Below are 10,085 nucleotides of genomic sequence, written 5' to 3' on the forward strand. Positions count from 1 at the left end.
CACTGTCAAAAGATCATCTCCCTCCTGCAGGTCACTGGCAGCCTGAATTTGTTCCTTATCCTCCCAGAGTCTGGGGGCTGGAATCAGCACTACCCAGCCCCTCCGTGTGTACCAGAAACAAACACAAACCTGGTCTTTAAAACAAGCTGTCCCCTTCCTCCTCAGGGAAGATTTTTCTGTGATTGAAGTTGAGCTTCAGTTCCCCTTTCCTAGGGGCGGGGCGGGTGTGGGGCCAGCTCCCAGTGAGATCTGTTTTCACCATTGCCCCCTTTCAGTCACTCTGGGATCCTAACTCTGCTCCCAGCTGTCAGGCAGCTTCCTGCTCACGAATGCTCACTAACTCTGTGGTCATGTGTCACTCCCTCTGCCAGCACACAGAGCCTGCAGGAAAGCTACTCCTGCCAGATGCATTGGTGGTATAGTGGTGTGTGTAGGTGTTTTCCAAGCAATTCATCTGGGTTTGATTCCCAGCCAATGCAATAATGGCTTTTCTCTTCTGTTGTTTCCTCATCTGGAAGTGGTTTAATTTCAGTCACATTGTGTTACAATCACATTATCTATAGAATGAGACAATAAATGTGTCGAAGTCCAGCAGGTCATACAGGATGGAGGCACACAAGGGGCTGGAATGTGTCATCTGAGAAAGACAGAACCCTTGGAAACCTGCATCTCCCATCCCCTGGCCTTGCGTGTTATGATTCCAGCTGCGTGAGCTGTTTGTAGGATGTTCCGGCACGATGGGGAAATGAAGTTTTGAGTCAGTTTTTGCTCCTGCAGCTTCCTTTGCTGTTATAATGATAATGACATGAACAACAGGGAGGCAAAATAAACATAACCCCCAAATTGCAATACAGGTAGGGAAAGAGACGATCACGGTTAAGCCAAACACATCAAAATAAAAATTAATACTAAAAAAGGGGAGAGGGAAGAGATCAGGTATGTGGAGATCCCCTTGATATTTCAATGCACATTGTTAGAATCAAAGTTCAGACTTGATACTGGAAAACCTGCAACTACCTGTCTCTCTGAACATCTGTGATGAGCAAGACGGAGTTGGGACACCTGTTCTGCTTCAATCATTTATTGTCTCTCTGTTCTCTCCTTCTTCTTCCCCCAATTCCTCATCTCCAATGTCTCTGCCTTTCTCCTCTTGCTCCCTCTCCCCTGCCCTTTCCAGGAACTCACAGTCTACAGCATTTAGGACAAGCCAGAGCTCCCATGTTCTGCACATGAGCCTGTGTCAGAGGACATGTGACCCCGGTCAGAACCAGTCACCAGATCAATATGACCCTTTATGAGCGACTTCTCTGCCTACTCTGCAATTTACATCTCCCCTCTTCCCCCCCCCCCCCGCAAACAGGGTGGGGTACAGCTCTGACTGAGAGGCCTAACAGGAGAAATTTCAGCCCAAAGACAAATTTGTGTGAAATGTTGAGAAATGAAGAGCCCCCCAAATCCCCAGAACTCTAGTGTCACCCCCATGGCACCAGCACCGGGAACCCAGTGAAATGGGGTTACAGAATACAAGGGGGGAGGCAGCAGGGAGAGAGGTGACAGGGAATCTCTCTTTTTCTTTCTCTCGTCACTTTCTGTTCTTCTCTTTCCTTCCAGGAACTGCAGTCACAGCAGGGAAGGGTTTGTCTCCGTGTCTGTCACGGAGGTGGTGGAAGTGACGGATTCTGTGACTTCCTGCAACCTCCGTGACTTCTGCAGTGGGCACAGTGGCTGACTCCAGGGCCACTCAATCAACTGGCTCCAGGGACCGCCCAAGCAGCGGCCAATGCGGCTGGCCTGGGGACCACTTGACCAGTGGTCCCGAGGGCAGCAAGAGCAGCCACAGCCTGGTGGCCTCTGGCAGCACTTCTGGGGTGGCCAGAGCAGCAGCTGGCCCCCTGGGGCTCCCCCCTGCCCTAGCAGCAGCTGGAGTGGCAGCGACTCTCAGGGCTTCTCCCCTGGTAGCTGGTGCTCATTATCCATCAAATAAATCAAAACACTTCCCCCTGCAAATGGATTTAGCCCGGGACCCTCAGAGTCAGCAGCTCTTACACCCACTACTGAGCTCTCTGGTCAGGTGTCCTAGTGCCGGGAGCCTCCAATTTAGATCCTAAAAGAGCGTTTTTGCACCGGGGCGGCTGAAATTTTGGACCAGACATTGTAGCTCCACTGTTATTTTACTGCATTCCTTCAAAACAGCAAGTGTAGAAAGTGTCCTAAGTGCCAGGCTCTCTGCCATGGAAACAGCTGCCCCTGCTCTCCAGGAGTCTCTGCGTTTCACCCAGCAACGTACACACCTGCTCCGCACTGAAGGGGAGTCAGACAGTGACGGTAACGCAAATCTTCAGTCTATTAACCCAGGTCCCTTTCTTTAACCCAGGACATGCCAGTCACCTGTTAGCCATGGTGTTATCTTCACCTTCAAATACCTCTCAGGACATTGAACAGAGGGAGTGAAGCCCCCTCCCCCGAATGGCTCCCTGTTGAGGCGTTGTACCGAACCTGCCCCTGGAGACTGTCTGGTTTTATACTCTTAGAGCTTTTTCTCTTCAAACCCCTTATCCCAATCACTGGGCCAACCTCCACATTTCAGAGTTTAGAATTTACTCTCATCACCCTCCTATGGCACTTTCCATGTGAATTGGACAAAGCAAGTGGGGGAAGCTCCGTGGCTAATGAAAACCAACGCTCTGGGTGAGGCCTGAACTCACACCCACAGCTGTATTTCCCCCTGCATGAGCCACTATAGGTGCTTCTTAGACAAACTTGGGCTGTCGGTGGTTATGTGTGTCTGTGCTTCACCACTTTGGCTGCTCTGTGAAAAACTGATGGTTCAAACAGAAGCTGGTGGGTTTTTGTTTTGTTTTAAGCAATTAGAGTCTAGTACATTTTAACAGGCAGAAAATGTCCTATTCTGGTCTAGCCCCATTTGACTCCTTCTGTCCATCTTCTTCCTTCGCCCTGAGTGTCTTTCCTTCCCCATTGGGGACATGCAGAGATGAACCCCAGTCAGTCTGTGTCACAGAGAGTCTGTATCTCCTAAGGAATGTGGGTGAAGGATTCCAGCTGAATTAACGCTGCTCACCTGGGTTAGAAACATTTGTTTCTTTCGAGCAGATAGTGGGAAATGGGACATATAATTCAGACCCAGGAGGCAAGGCAGAGGCTTCATGATCTTGATCTCCATGAAGGGAGAGAGGATCCCCAGGAAGGAACAGGAGCTTCCTTTAGACTCAAGCTGGGGTCTCCTGGAAGTTGGAAAAGACCCTTGGTCACTGAGGATCTCATGGGATCGTGCTGCTCCAGAGGCTCGAGAGTCCTGGGTGCAGGGAGGGTGTCACTGCACAGTCTGAAATGGAAGGGAGGACCCTGGAAGGGAAGGGGAGGAACAGACAATGGAGAGGAATGAAACAGAATAAAGGCCTCTTCTCTCTCCTATCCCCGACCCAGCAAGAACTGTTATCAGTGGGGAAACTCCCCACGATGAATGGCAGAGACCACAGAGACATTTGCCTCATGCTGAGAAGTAAGGTGACCAGACACCAAGTGTGAAAAATCAGAGAGTTTCCCCAGATGCATTGGTGGTATAGTGGTGAGCATAGCTGCCTTCCAAACAGTTGACCTGGGTTCAATTCCCAGCTGATGTGATGATTCCTCCACTGGGAATTGGTTTAATTTCAGTCACATTGTTTCAGTTTATCAATGGAATGAGAGAATCAGTGTCCCAAATCCCAACAGGTCATGAAACACCCAGTGGAGAAAGAAAGGGGCAGGACTATATAATGAGCAGTTGGAGTCATCCTGGTATTACAATGCTTGGTTTATTTTTATTTTTTAATTTCCTTTACTTCCCTCTCCCTTTTAGACTCAGAACCTTTAAGGTCAGAAGGGATCAGTGTGATCATCTAGTCCGACCTGCCGCACCTTGCAGGCCAAAAGACCCCACCCACCCTCTCCTGTAATAGACCCGGGAGGGGAGGCAGCGCCGTGCTCTGCCCCTACCCCAGGCAGCGCATGGAGCCCTCTGCTCCCCTCCCCCCACAACGGGTGTGCAGAGATGTGCCAGCAGCACTAAGGTGGCTCCCTGCCCACTCTACCTCCATCCCTCCGTGCCGCTCCCAGAAGTGGCTGGCATGTCCCAGCATCCCCTGGGGTGGGGGGAGTGTCTCCACGTGCTGCCCCTGCCCCGAGCACCAACTCTGCAGCTCCCATTGGCCAGGAACTGTAGCCAATGGGAGCTCTGGGGGCAGCGCCTGCAGGCAGCAGCACATGGAGATCCCCTGGCCCCACTCATCTAGGAGCTGCTGCCAGAGGGTTGTGTGTACCGGTCACTTTGGGAGCTGCACCACCCCTCCTGCACCCCCACCCCCCCACGCCCCAGCGCAGAGCCCACACCCAAATTTCCTCCCAGAGTTTGCTTGTCTTCCTTTCACCAGAACCATCCTCCTTCTCCTGGGCTGCAAGTAGCCACCCCTGGGAAGCCAAGAGGCAGGCACAGGATTCTGCAAGGTAAGTGTCCCACAGCGCCGCGATGGACGGTGCAATGAAGGTAAGTCTTCCTGAGGCACAATGAACTGCAATGCAGCGAACCACTGGCCAGGCGGTCAGGGCGAAGGGCATTCACTGGAGGTACAAGCTTGTGAGTGACTCCTGAGCACAGGGCCCCTTCCCCTTTTAAGGACCTGCTCCTCATGGCCTGCGACTAGAGATGACTTGGCTGCATCTGGTGGGTCACACTCCACCTTGGGCAGTGTCCATGCTCTGGGTGTGTGATCGCTGCCTAATGAGAGTCCCAGACACCTTGTCTATCTAGGAGCTCTTCTGCTCTTCCAGCTGTTCAACCAGCCCCTTCATCCCACAAGCATTCCAGGAGGGAGCGGGAGGGGGAGGGGGAAAGCCACTTCACAGGCATTCAGAGAGGGAGAGGAGACAAAAATGGGAATGGAGGAAGTATAACAGACCTATTGAGCATAGAAATCACTGCTGCTCCTACAACAGCAAGGACAGGCCACTAGGAGCTGGGAAAAATTAAGCCATCATGTTTTTGCCTGGTTTTGAACCAGGGACCTTTTGCGTGTTAGGCAAACGTGATAACCACTACACTACAGAAACTCTGTTGCAAGGTTTTGCCCCTCCCTTCATAAGAACGGCCAGACTGGGTCAGACCAAAGGTCCATCCAACCTCATATCCTATCTGCCAACAGTGGCCAATGCCAGGTGCCCCAGAGGGACTGAACCTAACAGGTAATGATCAAGTGATCTCTCTCCTGCCATCCATCTCCACCCTCTGACAAACAGAGGCTTGGGATACCATTCCTTACCTTACAGAGAACATGAAAATGAGTGTTGCCATCCACACTATAATGAGAGTGAGCAGTTAAGGTGAGCTATTATCAGCAGGAGAAAAAAACTTGTAGTGATAATCAGGATGGCCCATTTCCAACAGTTGACAAGAAGGTGTGAGTAACAGTAGGGGGACAAATAAACATGGGGAAATAGTTTTACTTTGTGTAATGACCCACCCACTCCCAGTCTTTATTCAAGCCTAATTTAATGGTGTCCAGTTTGCAAATTAATTCCAATTCAGCATCTCTCGGGAGTCTGTTGTTGAAGGTTTTTGTTGTAATATTGCGACATTTAGGTCTGTAATCGAGTGACCTGGGAGAGTGAAGTGTTCTCTGGCGGTGTTTGAAGGTTATAATTCTTGATGTCTGATTTGTGTCCATTTATTCTTTTATGTACAGACTCGCTGGTCTGGCCAATGTACATGGCAGAGAGGCATTGCTGGCACATGATGGCACATATCACATTGGTAGATGTGCAGGTGAATGAGCCCTGATGGCATGGCTGATGTGATTAGATCCTATGATAGTGTCCCTGAATAGATATGTGGACAGAGTTGGCAATGGGCTTTGTTGCAAGGATGGGTTCCTGGGTTAGTGTTTTTGTTGTGTGGTTGCTGGTAAGTATTTGCTTCAGGTTGGGGAGCTGTCAATAAGCGAGGACTGACCTGTCTCCCAAGATCTGTGAGAGTGAGGGATTGTCCTTCAGGACGGGTTGTAGATCCTTGATGATGCACTGGAGAGGTTTTAGTTGGGGGCTGAAGGTGACGGCTAGTGGGGGTTCTGTTACTTTCTTTGTTGGGCCTGTCCTATAGTAGGTGACTTCTGGGTACTCTTCTGGTTCTGTCAATCTGCTTCTTCACTTCAGCAGGTGGGTACTGTAGTTGTAAGAATGCTTGATAGAGATCTTGTAGGTGTTTGTCTCTGTCTGAGGGGTTGGAGCAAATGCGGTTGTATCTTAGAGCTTGGCTGTAGACAATGGATTGTGTGATGTGGTCTGGGTGAAAGCTGGAGACATGTAGGTAAGTACAGCGTTCAGTATGTTTCCAGTATAGGGTGGTGTTTATGTGACCATTGCTTATTAGCACAGTAGTGTCCAGGAAGTGGATCTCTTGTGTGGACTGGTCCAGGCAGAGGTTGTAGGTGGGATGGAAATTGTTGAAATCATGGTGGAATTCCTCAAGGGTTTTCTTTTCCATGGGACCAGATGATGAAGATGTCATCAGTGTAGCACAAGTAGAGTAGGGGCATTAGGGGACGAGAGCTGAGGAAGCGTTGCTCTAAGTCAGCCATAAAAATGTTGGCATACTGTGGGGCCATGTGAGTACCCATAGCAGTGCCGCTGACTTGAAGGTACACATTGTCCCCAAATGTGAAATAGTTATGGGTGAGGACAAAGTCACAAAGTTCAGCCTCCAGGTTTGCTGTGACATTATCGGGGATACTGTTCCTGATGGCTTGTAGTCCATCTTTGTGTGGAATGATGATGGAGCATCTACATAGCCAGACAATCCTGCTGTCAAGGTGCCAATGCCTGAGATGATGGGGCGTCCAGGATTTCCAGGTTTATGGATCTTGGGTAGCAGATACAATAACCCTGGTTGGGGTTTTAGACTGTCTTATTGTCAAGGGACAGAGAAACTCGGCCAGCAGCAGGGGGTGCAGAATGCCGTCCTAGTGTGGGGGTGACAGCGCCTCCATGATCCTGACACCCCTATTGGTTCCACTGCTGGTTGTTTTCCTTTTCCGGTGGGACTTTGGGCAAGTTGCTCCCCCCCCAGGGCTCCGTCCCCAGCAGGCAAATGGGGATTTCGTACCTTCCCACTATTGGAAAGTGCTGGGAGAATCCCCCAGCCAAAGCTGCTCTGACAGAGCTAAGCAGCATCTGACCATTCAAGGTCAGAGCGCACTGCCCAGGAGGAGGAGTGTCTGGCTCTGGGGTTTCACTTCAGCCCAGTCTAGAGAGAGGGGCCCAGCCATGGGGTTTGGCTCAAGAAGACCAAGTCTCCAATTCTTTAAGGGCGTTTTGAATTCCAGTCCTGAGCTCCAAAGTGCTTGGTGTCAGTTGCACATTTTAGAAGCATGATCTCCACTCCATTTTCCAAATCATTCATGAAACTATTGAATAGCACCGGACCCCGGACTGATCCCTGCCGGACCCACGAGGTGCCCCCTCTCCGTTGGGCAGCCAAACATGGAGAAGGGCCCTTGGAGTCTGGGCTTTCAACCAGCTCTGCACCCACATGACACTGATTGCAGCTGGACCGCATTTCCCTGGTTTGCTTGTGAGAATGTCCTGCGGGACTGTGTCAAAAGCCTTAGTAACCCCGAGATAGATCCCATTTACTGTTTACCCACCTCCACTAGGCCCAGAACCCTGCCAAAGAAGGAAAGAGGATGGGTTTGGGATGATTTGTTCTTGACAAATCCATGCTCACTTGTCCTAAGAATCAAATTCTCCTGTAGGTGCTGCTGACAAACTGAGTGTTTACGAATGTATTCCAGTATCTCTCCAGCTATGGAAGTGAGGCTGGCTAGTCTGCAAGTCCCAGGGGTCTCTTTGTTCCCCTTTTAAAAATGGGTCCTGTCTTGTTCATGGATGGGAAGATGTTCTTTTTCAGGGATCTCAGACGAGAACTGGGGCACAACACCTGGTTTGTTAAGGCCCCAAAAATGGAGGCAGGAACCTCTTCTCTCCTGCTGGCAAAGAACCCCGGGTACCGAAAAGACAGGGACTCACATCCCTGAATGGGCTTTAGAAAAGGCAGTGGTTAAAAAATTTGGGCCCGACCATTTCTTGTTTCCGCAGACTAGACATTTTAGCAAACTTTAGAATTCCTTGGTGCTAAACACTGTGAAACTCCCCTTTCTCCTTCACAGAGGGCTTTATCGCCCCTTATCTCACTCAGGCTCATGACTGCCCAGAGCTCGAGAATTGTCTCTGTTCCCATTGGATAGATGGGGAGGAGCCTGAGGTCCAGAGAAGGGAAATGACCTACCCAAGGGCCTACACAGCAAGGCAGTGGCAGAGCCAGAAAGAGAAGCCACCAGTTCCGACTCCTGTTCTAACAAACAGCAAACCCCCAGAGGCAGGGATGGAGCCCAGGAATCGAGATGGTGGGAAATTTCATTGAAACCATTTCTGTCAGAAAATCCCATTCAGACTAAACCAGTTTGTTTCTCGAAATCATAACAAGTGGGATGAAAATTCTTTGCAAAAAGATTTTGTTGCAAAACAAAAGCATCTCCTGTTTGTCACAGTGTGTTAGATTGTCTCGTCACACACAAAGAGGAGACACTTCGATCTCAAAAATTAGATAAGATGCTTCAATCTGAGCTAAGTCGTTGCTGCTCTTAATTTAAAAATAAAAAAATACAAATAAAATAGATTTTCAGCTATTCTATTATGTCATAATCTGCTCTGAGTAAACGTGATAGGACACCTCATATTATGCACTACTCCTAGTGACACTCTTCAATGGATCCCCATCCTTCACCCACCATGAGGTAGGTAGGAGAAGATCATTATTATCCCTACTTGAAAGAGGGAGAAGCTAAGGCTGAGAAAGGAGAATTGACTTGTTTGAGGTCACACGGCCAGTCAGTGGCAGAGTTGGGAATAGGACCCAAGAGCCCTGATTTTCAAACTAACCTTGAATTTCAGACATTGAATGACCTGAATAAAGTGCTCTCTGATGAGCTCCAGACCAACAACAGTGCACAGGAATTATTCAGCAAGTATTTGAGGAGAACTGCAATGTTAGAGAGAATCATGAACTGCTCAGAGACCATTAATGCAGAGAAGCAGCAAAATTTGTCAAACATAGAACTGGTTCTGACTTATTTCCTTGGTCTTAAAAGTGACCAACAAGGACCTGAGTCTCCTCCCTGTCAATAACCCCCTGCTCAGCCAATCAGGGTAGAGACTGAGGAAGGGAGGCTGAGGGTTATCACCAGAGAGCCCAAAGGATGGCCCAGGTCGCTGGTGGGGATCAAATAAAATTCAGAATAAAATTCGGCCTCCTTAAGCTTGTGTTTTCCATGCCTAGAATTCAACTCTCACCAGATGGATCAGACTGAACAGCTTTCAAACCTCGAGGAGGCTCTTACCTTCTAAACAGGGACGTCTGTTTTCTATTAAAATCACTAAAAGGGAAGGAGAAAACTTAAAAAGGTTCCTCCTGGCGCTCACATCCGTGAACCCGAATACTCCCTCAGTCCTCAAAGAGAGACCTGGAGAAGGAGACTTGCTGCAGCAAAGCCACAGGGGTCTCTGAGGTTTCCCTGGCCCCTCGCCCCTGTCCTGCCTGGCTGATGTCAGCATCTCTCTGTGAGGTCACCACCTCCCCACCACCTTAGACCAATAGGCTGAGGTCCTGCAAAAGGCCTTTGTGATGTCACTGCCACACCCCTCCCTTGCTGGGCTAATGTCCTGCCCCTGGCCAGGCACTTTGGAGGTTTGAGCTACTCCCTGTGGATCACCCCACTAAAGGAGCATTCGTTCTAGGCAGAACTGACACCAACTTGTCTGGGGTGTTCCCTGAAGCAGAGCACAAGTTTGAAATACAGGCAGCCTAGAGCCAATATTCATAACGTCAACTACAAAAATGATACACATCTAGAGATAGCATCATTATAATCAGCCAATCAGAACCTCTCCATAGACCTCTTACACGACAACCTTTCTACAATATTCGCTGCAAATATACAACCGTGGTCGCAACGGTGATCTATACAGTTACAGATTAT

At 49.5% G+C, this 10,085-nt stretch overlaps 2 non-coding genes across 2 annotated transcripts; one reads left to right on the plus strand and one right to left on the minus strand.

The window, feature by feature from the left end:
* Nucleotides 1-3,569: 3,569 nt before the first annotated feature.
* On the plus strand, nt 3,570-3,641 carry TRNAG-UCC. The gene has a single exon. It is a non-coding gene; the product is annotated as a tRNA-Gly (tRNA).
* Nucleotides 3,642-5,033: 1,392 nt separating this feature from the next.
* Nucleotides 5,034-5,106, minus strand: TRNAV-AAC. The gene has a single exon. It is a non-coding gene; the product is annotated as a tRNA-Val (tRNA).
* Nucleotides 5,107-10,085: the final 4,979 nt, after the last annotated feature.

Source organism: Mauremys reevesii, linkage group 14 (genome assembly GCF_016161935.1).
Source record: "Mauremys reevesii isolate NIE-2019 linkage group 14, ASM1616193v1, whole genome shotgun sequence".
Classification (NCBI taxonomy): Eukaryota; Metazoa; Chordata; order Testudines; family Geoemydidae; genus Mauremys; species Mauremys reevesii.